This window comes from Dermacentor albipictus, chromosome 1 (assembly GCF_038994185.2).
Source record: "Dermacentor albipictus isolate Rhodes 1998 colony chromosome 1, USDA_Dalb.pri_finalv2, whole genome shotgun sequence".
In the NCBI taxonomy this organism is placed as follows: domain Eukaryota; kingdom Metazoa; phylum Arthropoda; class Arachnida; order Ixodida; family Ixodidae; genus Dermacentor; species Dermacentor albipictus.
In genome coordinates, this window is record NC_091821.1 from 101,138,548 (window position 1) to 101,154,348 (window position 15,801).

At 48.5% G+C, this 15,801-nt stretch overlaps 1 protein-coding gene across 3 annotated transcripts in view; it reads left to right on the forward strand.

Annotated features, from left to right (window-relative positions):
- Window positions 1–15,801, forward strand: part of LOC135906166 (influenza virus NS1A-binding protein homolog B-like) — a 92,597-nt gene that overhangs the window by 22,274 nt on the left and 54,522 nt on the right. The window lies entirely within an intron of this gene.

The window sequence follows — 15,801 nt, forward strand, 5'->3', positions numbered from 1 at the left end:
TCTTTAAGCTTTGACGTGCGCTTCACGTCAAATTTCATCTGAGCTATATAGCGCACTGCCATGCGAGCGGCGCAGCAAACAGACTACAAACACGCGCTTGCCATCACGTGCTTGCCATCACGTGCTTGGGTGTTTTTTCTCGTGCGTGTTCCCATGATTTTTTCTTTTTGCTAGCCTTCCCATTGTCACGTGACGCTCCCTCCTGTGACAGCTTTGAACAGTAAGAGTGGGTAGCGCTAAAGCCCCTCCATCCACGCGCCACCACCGGCAACGTGTATGGAGGGGCTTTAGGTAGCGCCACCGGCAGCGCGCTGCGGTATTATAATTTGTCTCGAAGCACACCCACGCCCGGCAGAAAGCATGACGCTGCGTAACTGTTAAAAAGAAAGAAAAAGGTATCGCGCATTTTTGTGTCTATACGCTTGGCCAAAGCAGTTAAAATAATTCCCGGAAGCTGCCTGTGGTAAAATTCCCAGAAAAGCCTACGACAACGCTTCATGAGAGAGCGCTTTAAATCAGAGCGACGCGATGGTTAAAACAAAAACAAAAAAACGCGAATTTTGTTTTGATGGCCTGTCGCGAGAATCGTTATTGGCGAGGCCATGTTTCCTTGCCGTGTAGTAAAGGCCTTAAACCGTGCGCTATTGCCGTACGCCTGTCTGTATAAGGCTCACTCACACTAGGCCAACACGACACCGATTTCGGTCTGCCGACTGTCGGCGTCATTGTTTTTTACCTTCGTGTCGGCGCCTCTGTCACACGGTACCGACGCCGAGCTCTCCGCCGACCGATGGCAGATTGTCGTAATAGAATGCGAATGTATTCACCCAGCGAGACCCGTAGGTAACGTCGACCATCCGGAAGCGCTGGAATTCAAAGCGGGTGGAAGCGTCACTCTCTCGTCTCCAGCTCCGAATCATTGTCACTGTCCACTGGGACATCCTCGCAATCTTTCTTGGCCTCTAACGACGTCCACGATATCGTCGGCCTTTCTCTCCGTGGTCGTTGTCGTCTACTGGGGTGCGCACCTCTTCCACAAAAGCTTTTCGTGGTGCGGAAACTGTAAAGCCAGAATAATTCGCAGCCGAAGGAAGCGTGCGGTCATGTAATCGAAAGCAACATTGCCCATATGCCACACACGAAAGTGCACTCCTATATACAGTAGTGGACAAACAGATTTTCGTTCCTCCGAGTTAAACGCGCCTACTGGAGAGGTTATAGAGAGTTTTAGAATAGGGGCCCCAAAGAAATAGCGTCGAAGCCACTGCGCATGCGCAAGACGCAAACTCCGTTTGGGTTTTGCGTTGGGAACGCTATTTCACCGATTTAGCGGGAGCCCAAATAGCGGCCCCAAAAGCTTTGCGTCGGCAAACATGGCGGCACCCATCGTAGCGACGGCTCTAACCTAGCACAAAATTCGGTTCGATTCGCGGTAACGCGTGGAGTTCGCAAGCTAGGAGAAGTGACTGCGGTTATCGCTTTCTCTCAACTAGCGTGTGTTATGAAGATTGGCTCATTAGACGCCGCTGATTTTGAATTCGATTGTGGATTTTATGGCTCGTAGGCCTAACGCGGCTAAGCTTGGCTGATGAAGGCTAGTAAAGTTGGTTTGCGCAAAACTAAGCGCAACTAATTGTTTGCTGCTTACAGAATAACCTCTAAATTGTAATTAAACGCGAATACACGCAAGTCAAAATTATTATTCCTATCATAAAATGGTATATTTTATTTAATTACTTCTAATAGCTTTTCATTGACACCGTAGTGGCGCTGTCAGCGCGAGACGCTTTTCGCAAACGTAAAACCCTATTCTAAAACTCTTCACTCCTACGTGCTCCAACGCTAACACCCGCAAAGCTCTTTGGGGCCCCAACCTATTGGGGCCCCTATTCTAAAACTCCCTTATATCCTGTAGTGATATGGCTACTACAGATATAATAGATGGAGGGATGAAGGAGAGAGAGAAAAAAAATGACTAAGCACACTAGCTCACAAACGTGAGAATGTAGGCAACAGTGAGCACCCATGAAATAAGCAGTGGGAAATTGAGCTATGGCAGCGTCAATAAAGAAATAAAAAAAAGTTATCCATTGTTCTTCTAGCGTCAAACGTGCGCATCATGTGGGCCGCACTATTGAAGAAAGAAATCTTGTTAAACGTTGGCTGGCAGGAAATTTCGCAGAAATGCCGCAATAATGCATGTTTTTGTTTGCTACTCTGTCGATATAGTATTTTCGTTATAAAAGTATGCGTAGCGGATGCGTTGGTTTGTCGTTAAACGTGCTGATTCGTTTAAACTTGTTGGATGTGGGAGGATTTACGATGCGTATGGAAGATAAAAACTGGCCGCGCCTTGATTTCTTCCTTTGAACCGGTCATTTACCCGCCACGGTGGCTTAGCTAGGGGCTCTGGTGTTGCGCTGCTAAGCAGGAGGTCGCGGAATCAAAGCTCGCATTTCGATGGGGGCGAAATACAACAACGCCCGTGTCCCGTGAATTGGGGGCATGTTTAAGATCCCCTGGTGTTTAGTCTCTCCCACTACGGCGTGCCTCCTAATCAGATAGTGGTTTTGGAACGTAAAACCCCAAATTCAAAACGGTCATATCGTAGTAAAGACACTTGATGTAAAGGTGTTCGGCAGTACTGAAAAAAAGGTAAACAAGACAGTCAACTCTGACGTAGAAACTAAAATTAGAAACTAAAATTTAAAAGTTTGTGTTCTGCTCGCCGCGTTCTGTATGTTGTCTAACGTTGAATGTGCCGCCATTGCAAACTCTCCTGTTGAAAGGCGATCAGCGCCCCTTTTTATGGCGGTGAAATCGCTTGGAGTAGCACCGACCGTTCGTGCAGTCTTCTCGTAGTGGAAGCACGAGGAAAATCAGTTGGGAGGCGCTGCCCTGGGGCGAGGGGGCTCGACGCCACGTGCTGCATCGTTTCTTCAATACTTTTTTTTTCTCCCCCTTCACGATTCTGTCGCTCCTCTGCTTCGCTGTGTTTAGCAGTGCTTCATTTCTGCGTGCTTCCCAGCGGTTGAACCGGCTCTGAGTGACGCGACAACTGGGTCGGCGAGAACCAGTGCCGACCGGCTGGCAACTGTGTGCCTCGAGGCATAGGTGGTCGGCTTGAGCGTTGTCGCCCGACCAACGAGTGTAGGCGCGTTGTTTCCTTGAACGGACGTTGCAGCGTCCACTAACTGATCGTCGCGGTTAGCAAAGCTGTCAGCGGCCGCGTGTGGCACGCTCTGTGCCGCGCGCGCGAGAAATACTGCCTTTCGCTCATAGAATAATGCTCGTGTACCGTGGTTTGGGTGGACTTAGGAGAAGCTCGTGTGATGGAGATTAATCCGTAGCCCTTTGGGTCGTTAAACCTCATCACCTAAACCCACAACGCGGGTATTTGGATGAACGGCACGTTTCGCGACCGGATGCACAATGTTACAGCTTCTCGTATTTAAGTAATCACGCGCGAGGCGTGTTGTAATCTATCTTGTATGCTGATGGCGCATCTGAAATTACCTTGCGGCCTGCAGTTCCGCGTAAGCGTCATTCCGGAATCGTTGCAGCCCCGGAGTGATACTTAACCCCGTTCTCTTTCGTTTCCTTCGCACGTCACTCGTTAAACGCGCACGGACAAGGAAAAACTGGCGGGTAGTTTCTGCCACGATATCTGTCCTTTTGCCTGCTCTTCAAGGCGGCGGCCCTGTGTCCTGAAAGGTTGGTTGGAGCTTGCGCCAAGGGAGTGCGACTCATTATCTGCGCTCAGCTGGGATGATTTCGTAGCGGGTTGATCAGTAGCCGGCGCAACCACTCGGGGTCGTCATTTACTCCAGTATAGAAATTTCAGCAGTTGAAGTTTTGTAACCGTATGGTGCTATCGCGTTTTGGCTCGGTGCGTAAAAGGAAAAGAAATCCGTCGATTACGATACTCCGTAATGCGAAATTTGAGCGCAGCTGTATACGTGCTTTCATTTCGCGATGTATTGGCTGGCGCGGGCAATCTGTCTCTTGCGGCACGTTGCAAACGGAGCGAAGTGTGGCGCGACTGCCTCACTAATGAGGAGGTCGCGAGAGGAAGCGCGGGGATGACTCCTGGGCGCGATTCACAGCAGCCGCCGCAGACAACCTCCGCTCGTTCAGCGCTTTGTTTCCATCTCATAGCCATCGTCGCCTCAAAGCCCCTCGTGCGCGGCACAGCGTTTCAAAGCGACCTTTTCCTTCGACTTTATCACTGCTGCTGCTGCTGTACGGCACACCGCGTCGGAAGGGGGGAGTCAGTGCGTGTATATGCATAGAAGGACGCGAGGAACTGACCCCCGCAAACGCTTACCTTTCTGCCAACGTTCAAGTATACACAGAAGCTAGATAGAGTGAAAGAGGAGGGAGGAGAGAAGGCGGAGAATGGGTATAGAACAGACGCAGTCGCGAAACGAGTGAAACAGCCTTGCCACTCTTCGCTCGCAGTTCGCATACAAATGCAGGGGGGGGGGGGGGGGATAGAGAAAAGGTGACGTGAGAAGGCAAGGAAATGCTGGATAAACTTAAAGGGACCCTGAAACGATTTTGGCGATTTTCTACAAACGTACTGAGTCGTTAGAGTAGGTTCTTCTGATCATTAATTGATGCATCTAAGTGCTCTGCGTAAAGCGCGTAATTTATTATAAGGTTTTAAAAATACACATCACTGCCGATCGCAGCGCACTGCTCGGCGGAATTTTAAGCCGCCCCTACCCATATGATGCAAATAACCCATATTACGTCACATGGGCGAGCTATCTGATTGGCTGACCAGGGCGCGTGGTCGATAATTTTTCCAACTTTATGGGGAACAAATGGTGCTCGTAATAGTTGGAATGTTGGTTACTTTGTTTTTGTAAAAAGAAAATAACTTAAAGAGAATACACAAGAATAGTTTTTTAGTACACTTCAGCACTTCCGGCACACAGCAAGTGTCGTCTGCTTGTGTTACAACGTACTCCATTTTGACGAGAGCTCCGCGGTCAGAGTCGGTCTCAGTCTTTTCGCGAGCACTATGATTCGACTTTGTTGCCTTGTGGACTGCAAACCTAGCGACCTGCAAACCGCGAGTCCAGTATTAGGGCAAACGCAAGCGCAATGGGACAGGGTCTGGCCGCTTGACTGTGCCGGGATGAGCCACGAGATGAGCAGAAGGGCAAATGTGAACGGTCTGCACGGTGCAGCCACCTGGTGGCACAGAGCTCAACCATACACAGTAGCAGCAACGAAGTGTATTCTTTGCTGCTGGTGTGTATTTTTCGCAGGAGTGTAATCATCAACACGTTGATTTATAAATGTTTGAAATGCTTTACACTTGGTTAGAGCAATATTAGCGCTTTGTTTGACTGGTTAAGCGCTGCGCCAGCAAGTGTCTGGACCGTGCAGACCGATCAGGCTGCTCACGTACGTCTACGCTAAAGTTCCTTCATCAGCTTGAGTTTATGCCTCCAGTCATTTGCCGAAATGACCAGCTTGCCTGTTTTTAGCGGAGTACCGGACACGTTCGGCGCTACGACAGAATGCTCGCAACGCACGCAGCTTCGATAGCTCTCGGTCGACGGCCAAGCGGCTAGCGGAGAGGTCTCGCGCGGGAGGGGGCGTGCTCCTAAACAACCGGAAGTGAGCGATGTGACGTCGCATCGTGACGCTGAACCAGTGAAGGCGGAGCTTAGCGCCGCTCGCTCGGCGAGCGAGTTGAGGAGGAAAAGCATAGCTAGGGAGGAGGGTAACTTCTAATCGCTTGCAGCTCCATTAATACGTAACGCTTCACTTAAATTGTGGTGCGAATGTTCTACTTAAGCTGTACCCTACGCGCCTACAAAATTTGTCCGAACCGTTTCAGGGGCCCTTTAAGTTCAAGGTACGGTACGGTGCGTCTCTGCTATTTCAGAAAAATAAAACCATGCAAATATGTCTAGCAGACAACATACGCAGGGCGTGCAGAAGCTGAGCCGCATTAATTAAAGCACACCGCCGGGTCTAGGCGACGCAACGGAAATCAACACTTCTGTGCCCGCCGCGATAGCTTTGCGCCTATGGAATTGCCCGAGGTCGCGGATTTGACCAAGGCAGTCGCTTTTTGACGGGGTCGAAATAAAAAACGCTCGCACACTTTGATTTAGGAACACCTTAAAGAACACCACGGTGCCAAAATATATCCGGAGTGTGCCAATACCGCCTGCCTCATAGTTCGATTGTGGTTTTGGCACGTTCAGCCTCATAATCCAATTCAAGTTCAATGCTTCTGCCACGATGCGATGCGCCATGTGAGGCAATGACAACGCTCAACCCTCCCGGGGGTTACGAAATATGGCACTCGACGCCTCAAGCAAACACCTCTCCCTTTGTGTTTTGTGTACTACGCAAACAGCAGTGGTGTGCGCAAGGTAACCTTTAACGTCAACTCGCCACTCTCGTGTTGGACAAAACGTTGAAGAAATTACATTCGCCGCCAACATCACCGCTAATTATCGTCAATAAAAGCAAACAGCCCAGAAAGCTTCGCCTACATCAATTCCCACACTGCGTGGGATCTGCGTAACTTTTTTTCTTCTCACACTTTTGCCATACCCTCCGCTTTCCTCCTCGCGTTCACTTCGCTCTCGCCGCTTTTTTCATCCCCCGCTGCGCTCCGCGTTCGCTCTCGTCTTTCGCTGTGCTCGGTTGCGAGGTAGGACGCCGACGCTCGAGCTGCGCTCTAAGAAAGAAAACAAACAGCCTTGTTGACTTTCAAAGCTGAACATGCGTAAAGGTAACTGAGTAAGTGAACTACGCCGCCGCGCATGACCTGCTGCGCTGCTTCAGAAGCAAGAACATACTATAATCTTTATGAAAGAGAACACGTGAGTGCGTGACAAATAGCACCATCGGCCACACCGCCGGCCATGTGGCGCGGCGCCATGGCGAGATGCAAAAGGACACCGTTCCTTGATTTGCTTGCACCCTCGTCTTGAGCAATCTTTCTTGCCCGCCAACGGACAAGAAATGCTTTATTCAAATTTGATATTGTAGTGAAAGAATAACTGAATCTGCCTTCACTTGAATCTCGTCGTATCGTTTCCCGACTGTGCCTTATCCATGGTTTTTTCTATCACCCTCCATCACGAGACGTCCTCCTGCAACCATCACATCGAACTTCATCCCGCATAAACCACGGCCACCCTACAGCACCAATCAACGGCCGAAGTTCTGCCATGATTAACTAATTATTTCCCAATGGTATAACACAATGGAACAACCTAGCCGATAATATAGTCACGTGCAGTAACCGACAAACTTTCCGCAATATACTAAACAATCAGATGTGGCAATCTAACTGAATATACTCATCCTATGCCGTTTTATGCTCTTTTATGTCCTGCTTCCAATGGTGTCAACATCAAAGGAAGGAAACGTGCAAGAAGGGGTGCAGGCAGTAGAAGGAACGGCGCCACCTTCTCCTTTAGCTTTCGCATCTTGCCGCGATGCCGCTCAACATGCGCACGATGAGGATATCTGCACGCACTCGCATATTCAGAAATGACCATAGTACTTTCATTTTTCTGGGTTGAAACATTTTTTAAATCTACTTCTGCCGGCTTTGTCGTGTGTGTGTGTGTGTGTGTGTGTGTGTGTGTGTGTGTGTGTGTGAGAGAGAGAGAGAGAGAGAGAACCAAAATGCTGAATACCAAATTACCACATGGTGCTGCTTTGGGACATGCAAGACCGCTAACTCAATTTACCAAATTTCTAAACAGGAATATTGAAAAGCGAACCCAATCACGAATATTATCGTGAACCTAATGAACCTACATTCAATGTTTACACAACTGGTGCTCGCATTCAAGTGTGCCCCGCGGCGCTTCTGCGGGTAATCTGGGTCTACGTCCTGACGCGACCCTCTCTTCACACGCACCAATCCACTACGCAGCGCGAAATCGGTGCTGATCTCCGTTTCTAGCATTTGTTCCCGTAGCCAGTAAAACGCGTATCGATAAGCATTTGGATGTGCGCGTCGAAGATATTTACACGTGGGTCGGGAGCTCTCGTGCACTTGTCATCTGCACTCGCCTTCAGTAGTCGTTTCGTTCGTATAGTACCACTATGGTCGTGCATATACGGTAGGCTTGGTAACACACTGGCTTGCGTTTTCAACGTCGCGCATTGAATGATAACGCAAAAACAGCGGAGCTTGTTTTAAATGCTTGGAAGTCTCCCGTGCCGCTGTTTGACGAGGTCGTCGTTCTCCGTGAGTTAATCTCTGAAAACCAATAATATTCTTGTACACTCGGGAGCCGCGCTTTGCAAGTAAATGAAATTATTGACGTCATGATTCCGGTTTTCGCAGAAATCGTTTGGGTCTGTTTTCGCAAGAGGTGGTTCTGGAGTTGCGGCACAACTTTTGGCAGATGTTTTCGAGATTAACGAAAATATAACGATGGCTTTCACTAGAGCTTTTCAGCTGTTCCTTTGTGCGACCTGCTTCGAAAATGCCTGCTGCCCTCTGTCGGGGTTATTTTATCGCAAGTGTGTGGATTTCTGTCGCCGTCATCTTGCACCACCGTGGGCGTCATGTCACGCGCGCGTGAAACTTCCTCGAAACATTGGCTAGAATCCAGTCATTGTGCTTAGCGCCATTCCCTCTCTGCGCGTCCGATGTGTTGCGAAATGCTACACTGGAAACGTAGCTGCCGTGCAGGCTCATTCGCAGATCGCGGCGCTGTGCGCTCGATTGCTATACTCGCGGACAACTTTCTGTGGCTACGAAAGGAAAGCTACGGGCGTGTGACTACTGCACATGTGTTACCGCGCCAAATAGTCCAGCAGTGTTTGACAGTGCTTTTGGTTGCTCGGAACAGAAGCCGAATCGACGCAGCTTGCACGTGCGACGGTTTCGCTTTTCCCCAGACGCGGAAGGGAAAAGCTCTGCAAAATAAGTAAACCTCTACCCTCATTGGTGCATGCTGTCTTAACTGTTGTTAATAAGGTGTTTGTGTTTCTCTTCCCCAGTCTAAACTAACGCGGATTAAAACAACGGGCTCTTTTCATAAGCGCTCTCATTTGTGCGCGCTTTGCCTCCGTAGCTTTCCCTTCATAGCCACAGAAAGTTGTCCGCGGGTATAACCGAGTCCCGGCTGGTGCCTACATACATGTTTATCTTCGAGATCTGTGCGCTGCCAGGAGGAGAGAGAGAGAGCAAGTGTTGTACAATTAATGAATGGATAAAGCTTTAGTTTTGGAAAAGAATGGATCGTGGGCTAATTGGGGAAGAGGAAAGGAATGGCTAAGATTTGCGGTGGATGGGGTTCTGGCGGCATGTGATGGTGACTCTATCTCCTGTGCCTTCCGTAGGAGCGCCAACTCTAGCTCATTTATCTAGATCTCGTGGCAAACAGGCACTCGGGCGCAGACTTCTGCTGCGCTTCGAAAGGTTGCGGAAGAGATGACGGAGGCGTGGAGTTTTGGGATTTGACTTCGCTTCACGAAGAAATGTGATCGGGGTTATCGTCTTTAGCGCGGAGCTATTGGAAGAATGGTGAGCCAGTGATAGTTTTCTCCGGGTATCTGAACCGTTTGCTGCTATATCAGGTACGAGCGGTAGCAGGCGGAGGCAGGGATATTAATGTCGTTTATTTCCTCCTTTAAAGGTATGTCGCGAGGACGTGATCGAGCATTGATGGCTGCACCGGCCTGCATGCTTCGAAACGCAGCATGGGTCCCCAATGGGCATTCAAACTCCTCTGGACGTCCGCTGAACCACCGCTTCTAGATGTCTTCGTCATCTGTAGGGCGTCCGCAGATTGCCTAAGAGCGTACGGCGGACATCCGCTGGACTACTAGGCGCATACTAATTGGCATTCCGAGGGGTGCCCCGCAGATGCCTAGTACGGGCATACGGATGTTCCACGGACGCAAGAATTCGTTTGTGTTTTCAATGCTAAAAGTCCGCCAGACATCCGTACAACGAACCCTGGGCCATTAAGGGATGTCTGCGGGATGTTCATGTTTATTATCGGCTGAATTGCACAGTTGGTGTAAACATTAGCCTTCTGTAGAATATCTGCTGCAAAGATCATGCAGTATTGGCATGTAGCAATGAAAATATAACGTGCGCCCATGGAACACAGATTCCAAAAGCAATCTATGTTTACATAAAATGAACAGACAATCACTTTCACAGATAATAATGAGACGGTCACACAAGCTTGGTAGCTTATGATCATGCTGTGCTTTAGAATCAGTCCAGAAACCTGCTTCCTTGGGTACCTGCATGCTTTCCACCAGAAGAAAAAAAAATCCCGAGGGCGGGTAGAATTCGATCGAATTGGTCTATTTTATGCTGCATTTTCGAGGACTGGTTGATATTTCGCTGACAAACGTTGCTGTCTATACTGAACAAAGCTATATGTGGTTCACATAGCTTGAATGAACTCGAGGCCAGTTCTACGTTGGCATTTGCAAGCGCAGAAATGCTCAGCAAAGGTGCAGGTTGTCACTAAAATTCGAACAAAGTCCGGTCCCCAGGACATTGGCAATATGTTCAGCACGTATGACCTAATGACATCCACAGGAGGATAAGAAGTGGATGTTAAAAATTAATCCGATAATTATATCCACTGGATGTCCCCAGGACGACTGCTCTTGGACGTCGGCATCTTATCCGGACGTCCGAGTGAGTTTCAATGCCCATGGTGTCGTTGCGAGCACTACCATGGCACGTACGTTTCGTGGCGCTTTCTTGTACGCCAACCATACTGTTCTTGCGCTGCGTGTTTTACGGCTGTGAGGATTTATGATTTATCAGTCGGAGCGAAACCTTCCAGACTTGGTACGCTCACGCCAGATAGGATGCTGCGCAGCGTAAGGAGGGCGCCAAGAGTGGGCGCACTCTCGAGTTTAGCGCAACCTGGGTTCAGGGATTCAAGCCAGGGGTGCCGTTTCTTGCGAAATGAAGGCTTGCGGAAGACTCACCGTGCCGAGCAGTCTGCTCGTGCCCGCGGGCGTCCCCGTCAAGCCGGCTGCCGCGCCCGGAATGCGTCGCGGCTGACGACCGCGGCACGGTCAAGGCCACCGGCGGCCGTTTGGCACTGGCCTTGGGGGCACATGCGACTGCGTCCAAGGAAAGCCGCTGAGCGCTTCCGCCTATGGTGCCTCCCGGCGTCCTGTAGGAGACGCTCTATTTGTTGGCCACTTGTTCGGGATGAGTGCTACACAGTCCTAGGTGACCCCTTGCACACGCATTGTGATGCACGTTGCCTTCAGTCCTTTTCGACCACGTTGACTCCGACGGGAAATGCTCATCCCGGGTGTAAAGTAGTATGCGTGCAGAACTGTACGGAAGTGGCTGAATCACATTCTTGCTGTCAGCTTTGTACAAAATTGATAAGTTGATCTATGTACCGTTGTGTCGTCACAGACAACGAAAATTACCCGTGAAGTATTTCGAATGCGGCGAGTCGGCATGAAAACCAGAATCTAGTCTCAGTATGCAAACCAGGCCACCTACCTCACGATGTCGCACCTTCATCTCTGTAGACAGGGTGCCCCAACAATCATGCACCAAGATTTAAAAATATGAAAATGCCACGTAGCTGGACAGAACCAAGGTAATGTTGTTTGCCGTCGCGTTGAGTAATCATTTAGTCAACTTCTGAAATATTGTAACTAGATGAAAAAAGTCAACGAGAAAATTGTAGCGCAACATGTAAAACTCCCGATAGAGCTTTCTCTTGCTCGGTACGTGCTACATGAAAGTGTTTTTCCGAGCGTGAAAGATGCCCGTGAATACACGCAACGTGCCTCGAGCGGCCAGTCGCGCGACAATTTTGCACGTATTCGCGGCCTTCTTTCACGCTCTGAAGAACTTTCATGTAGCACGTACTTATGTAGAAATTGACTAAATAATTACGACTAATGTAATTAGGCGAAATGAAAAAAATAATCTGAATATCTCCAAGCGACGGCAAACATTACGTTGGTTCTGTCCAGCTACGTGACATTTGCACATTTTTACATCTTGGTGCATGATGTTGGGACACCTTGTATAAGACAAGGGAACTACTTCTTTACAAGACAAACACGAGGAGGCGGTTATTGCTTTCTCCACGTACATGGCGATGCTGCCTTCAGCACCTAACCGTGTTATATAAACATGTTTTTTTTTTTCTAACGTTCCTGACACAGCAGTCAGTAATAGTAACCGACTTGTAAAGCATTTCCTTGAGATCCGGTTCTGAGGAGGATACGAGTAACTAACTGTGCGGCTGCTTTGGCGCGATGCGCCATCGTGCAAGGTGAAAAACACCAAAGCCCTCCTAGCGTGACACTTTCCTGAATGGTTCTTAAGCAAACAGAAAAAAAAAAATCTGCCGTCGCCCATAGAGAGCGTCACGAAGTGCCGACTCGGCGGGCCTTTCGTGAAGCGTACTTGTACCGTCGCGATCAATTTGAAGGTGATCGCTCGAGCGGCGACTGAAACTAGGAGCAGCGCCACATTACGTCATCGCCGTCAGTCGAGAGGGAAGCATCATCTCTTTTGCTGTTCCCTGAGCAGCTGTCACTCCCGTTGCCCTTCACGAGACAACCTGCGAATCCATTTCGATTACCTTATCAGCTTTTGCACAGAGGCGTCATTGTTAGGCAAGATATGCATGAGACATCGACGCACACACACCATTGCCATGAAAGGGAAACAAACAAAAATGTTGCGAGTTAGTCTTGGGGGTGAAGGTTGCAGCTTGGAAGAGCATAAAAGGGGGAGAAGGCAGTGAATTTTTATCTTCGCAGTTCCGAAATCGGCCGCTATGCTGCATGCTTGAAAGGCCCGCCAGTCGATGCTCGCGCGATCACCTTCAAATTGATCGCGACTGTACGGCCGCGCAGCATGGTGCCGTGCGCACACGAAGCGTTGGCGTGAAGCGTGAGCCTTCGCGGCGGGTGTGTCCCATCACTGCTTTGTGACATTTCGCGACGTACTGTTGCCTAGGCAACTCGGCACGCTACATGAACGTTATCGTGTAAATGGCAGGGCTTACGTTCGCGCTTATCTTATCCGCTTCGTATGCCATGTGTTTTAGTAAACTTGAAAGCAAAACTTTCCTAAGACAGACAGACATATAGTTGTAGTTTGGAAACGCACTGTTCATTGTCGCGACCTGTGGAATTTCAACGATACGCACTAATTACCTATTCACGAATAATCAGTAATATGTGCACCCGGTGACAAAAGTTTACGGACCATGGGATCTCCGAGAACTTTCAATTCCCGAGCAGCCTGTAGCAGTAACCAGTAAAACTGTACGCGACAATGTTGTTAGCATATTCTAGTCGAGGCCCGAAATGCAAATACCAGGCTGCATTGTGAGGTTGCGGAGATATTCATCTTTTTCTCGGATCTCGTGCCCCGCAATATTTTGTCGCCGGGTGTACTTCTTAAGTTTAGCATGCAGGGCACCTGCTTCAATAACCGAATTGCTACCTGTCACTACTAATTAAGCCATGACCATTTCCTTAAGTCCTTAGACACGCGCCACAATCAATATGCTGCAAAATGCGTGGTCTTTCAACGCATCCCCCCCCCAAAAAAAAAAGAAAATCCTTGCTCATGCACTGTAGAGCAAAAATAAACTACTGCGTGGAACGCCAGCGTATTTTGTTCATTTTCAGGGTATATCTCCGAACTAGTGCTAGCGTCAGGATGGGTACTAAATGGACATGCCGTGAACACTAGCCAACTTCAGTTACGCAGTTGAAACATGCGCGCAACAGTGATGAATAAACATTTGAAGGAATTTCATTAACTAGCTCGTTAGTTATTACGGAAACCTGATAGCACTCAAGGAAAGCATTTTAGTTCACGCTGCCGCTCGCGAAGAAGTTTGGGGCATTGGAACACTAAGATCATATACGCAAATATATGAAACCTTAACCAAAACAAATTTAATGTCATTTTCTGACACGGATAGCCTGTAGCCGTGGGTTCATGGTCCCCATTTTAATTCACTCCACCCTTATATAACAAGACTCCTGCTAAATTTACCTGACATAACAAATGGTAACACGTGCAGGCCCGGAGGCCTACCTGAAATAATGATATTCATATCACCACCAGCGGCCACGATCAAGTCGTAGATAAAGTTCCAAAACGGAAAACAAAGCTCTCCCAAAACATGATAAAGAAGTGTCGACCGATTAGCTTGTTGTGAAATATATTCACAAAGGTAGTTTCGAAGGAAACACTTCGACTTCAATCAACTCAGGAAACAGGCTGAAAGAATATTCAGCAATAATATTACAACGACGTCACATATCAGGTTATTATTGGCGAGTTGGCGGAAAATAAGCAGCTCTTATGACCTTCATATAGATAGCTGCAGTCATTTAGACATTCCATGGTGAGGGCGTAGATGAAGTATGCGCGCATATCCTAAAGGTAAGATCTATATCGACACACAGGCACAGTAATTCTCAAATGGGAAAGTAACGGTTATAAAGGGTGTCAGGCGACGAGACAGTTATTATTCACTGCATACTCGCAAGAGGCATTTAGGATAAATGTATCGGGAAGGATTAGAAGCTAGAATTGACAGTTAATATCTCCGCGATGTGTGGTTTGCAAATTGTGCCCAGTTCGGCAGAGCTGAAAGTGGTTTCGAATGACTTGCAACACATAGTTACCCTGTATACTCGTAATAGTTCGTGATTGGTAGTCAGAAGAAGCTGAGAACCGTGCAACAAATAATTAGACAGAAAGTGCTTGGTGAACCGTTGTGGATAGCCAATATTTCACAGGTCTTAAGTTTTACGGAATATTTAAAAATATCCTGTTGCAGGTAAGATAGTTCTAGACGTTGAGCTGCATTATTCAGAGAGGCGGACATTACTTGCACGATAAATCGGAACACATATTCAACTTATTAACAAAATATCACTAATTGTCTTCCTAATTAATTACAAAACGGCACACATTCCAATTTACGAATTGTAGCCGATGAGTTTGCAAGGCGATATCCACTTGGAATGAATTTCCAAAGTTACGCCAGTTTGGATATTTGCGCCATCAAACCTTCACACGTAGGGATCGCCGGAAAGGAAGAAGCTGATCGGCTGGTTTCAACTTGTGCTCATAACGACTGTCTGCCCTGAAATTGTGTGCAAGGTTGATTACGCTCTCGTCTGCTGATTCGTCAACACCTACTCAAGCAGCATCCAGACCAACGCGTTGCAAATGGAACGTTTCCACCCCGTTTTCGCGGTCGAGGCTTGCCTCGTCGCGCTATAGCACTACTACTCAAGCTAAGGATTGGCTGCGTGAACGGGTGCAAAAGTTTATACCGACGGGGACGTGTGGCCAGTCCATCGTGGACATTCGGCGTCACCCTCGACGCCGACTGTACCGTTGTCACCCTTGACGCCCAACAACACCGTTAGACGTCGTTTGCTGGCTCCTGAGCGCCCCGGGGGCCTTAGATCCCGCCCTCTACACAAGGGTGACGCGTACGCCTTGCGGTTGCTGCGAGACACTTCAGCACCTGCTATTTTAGTGAGAGACTATCTCCATGGCCTGCGGTGTGGTGTGACCCTGCAGTGACCGGCCCTACTGTGTGTGTTCTGCTTAATTCTTTGAGATTTGTTATCCTGCTCTATCATTCCTTCCCTCCTTTATATCTTCCATTTCTATGTTGCTGTCACCTCCCTTCTGGAGAGTAGGCAGACGTTGTGACCCTTTCCTGTCTAATGTATATGTGTTTTCAAAACAAATAATAATGATCAGACTCGCTGTAAAAATGCACTGCTCCACTTAGCAAA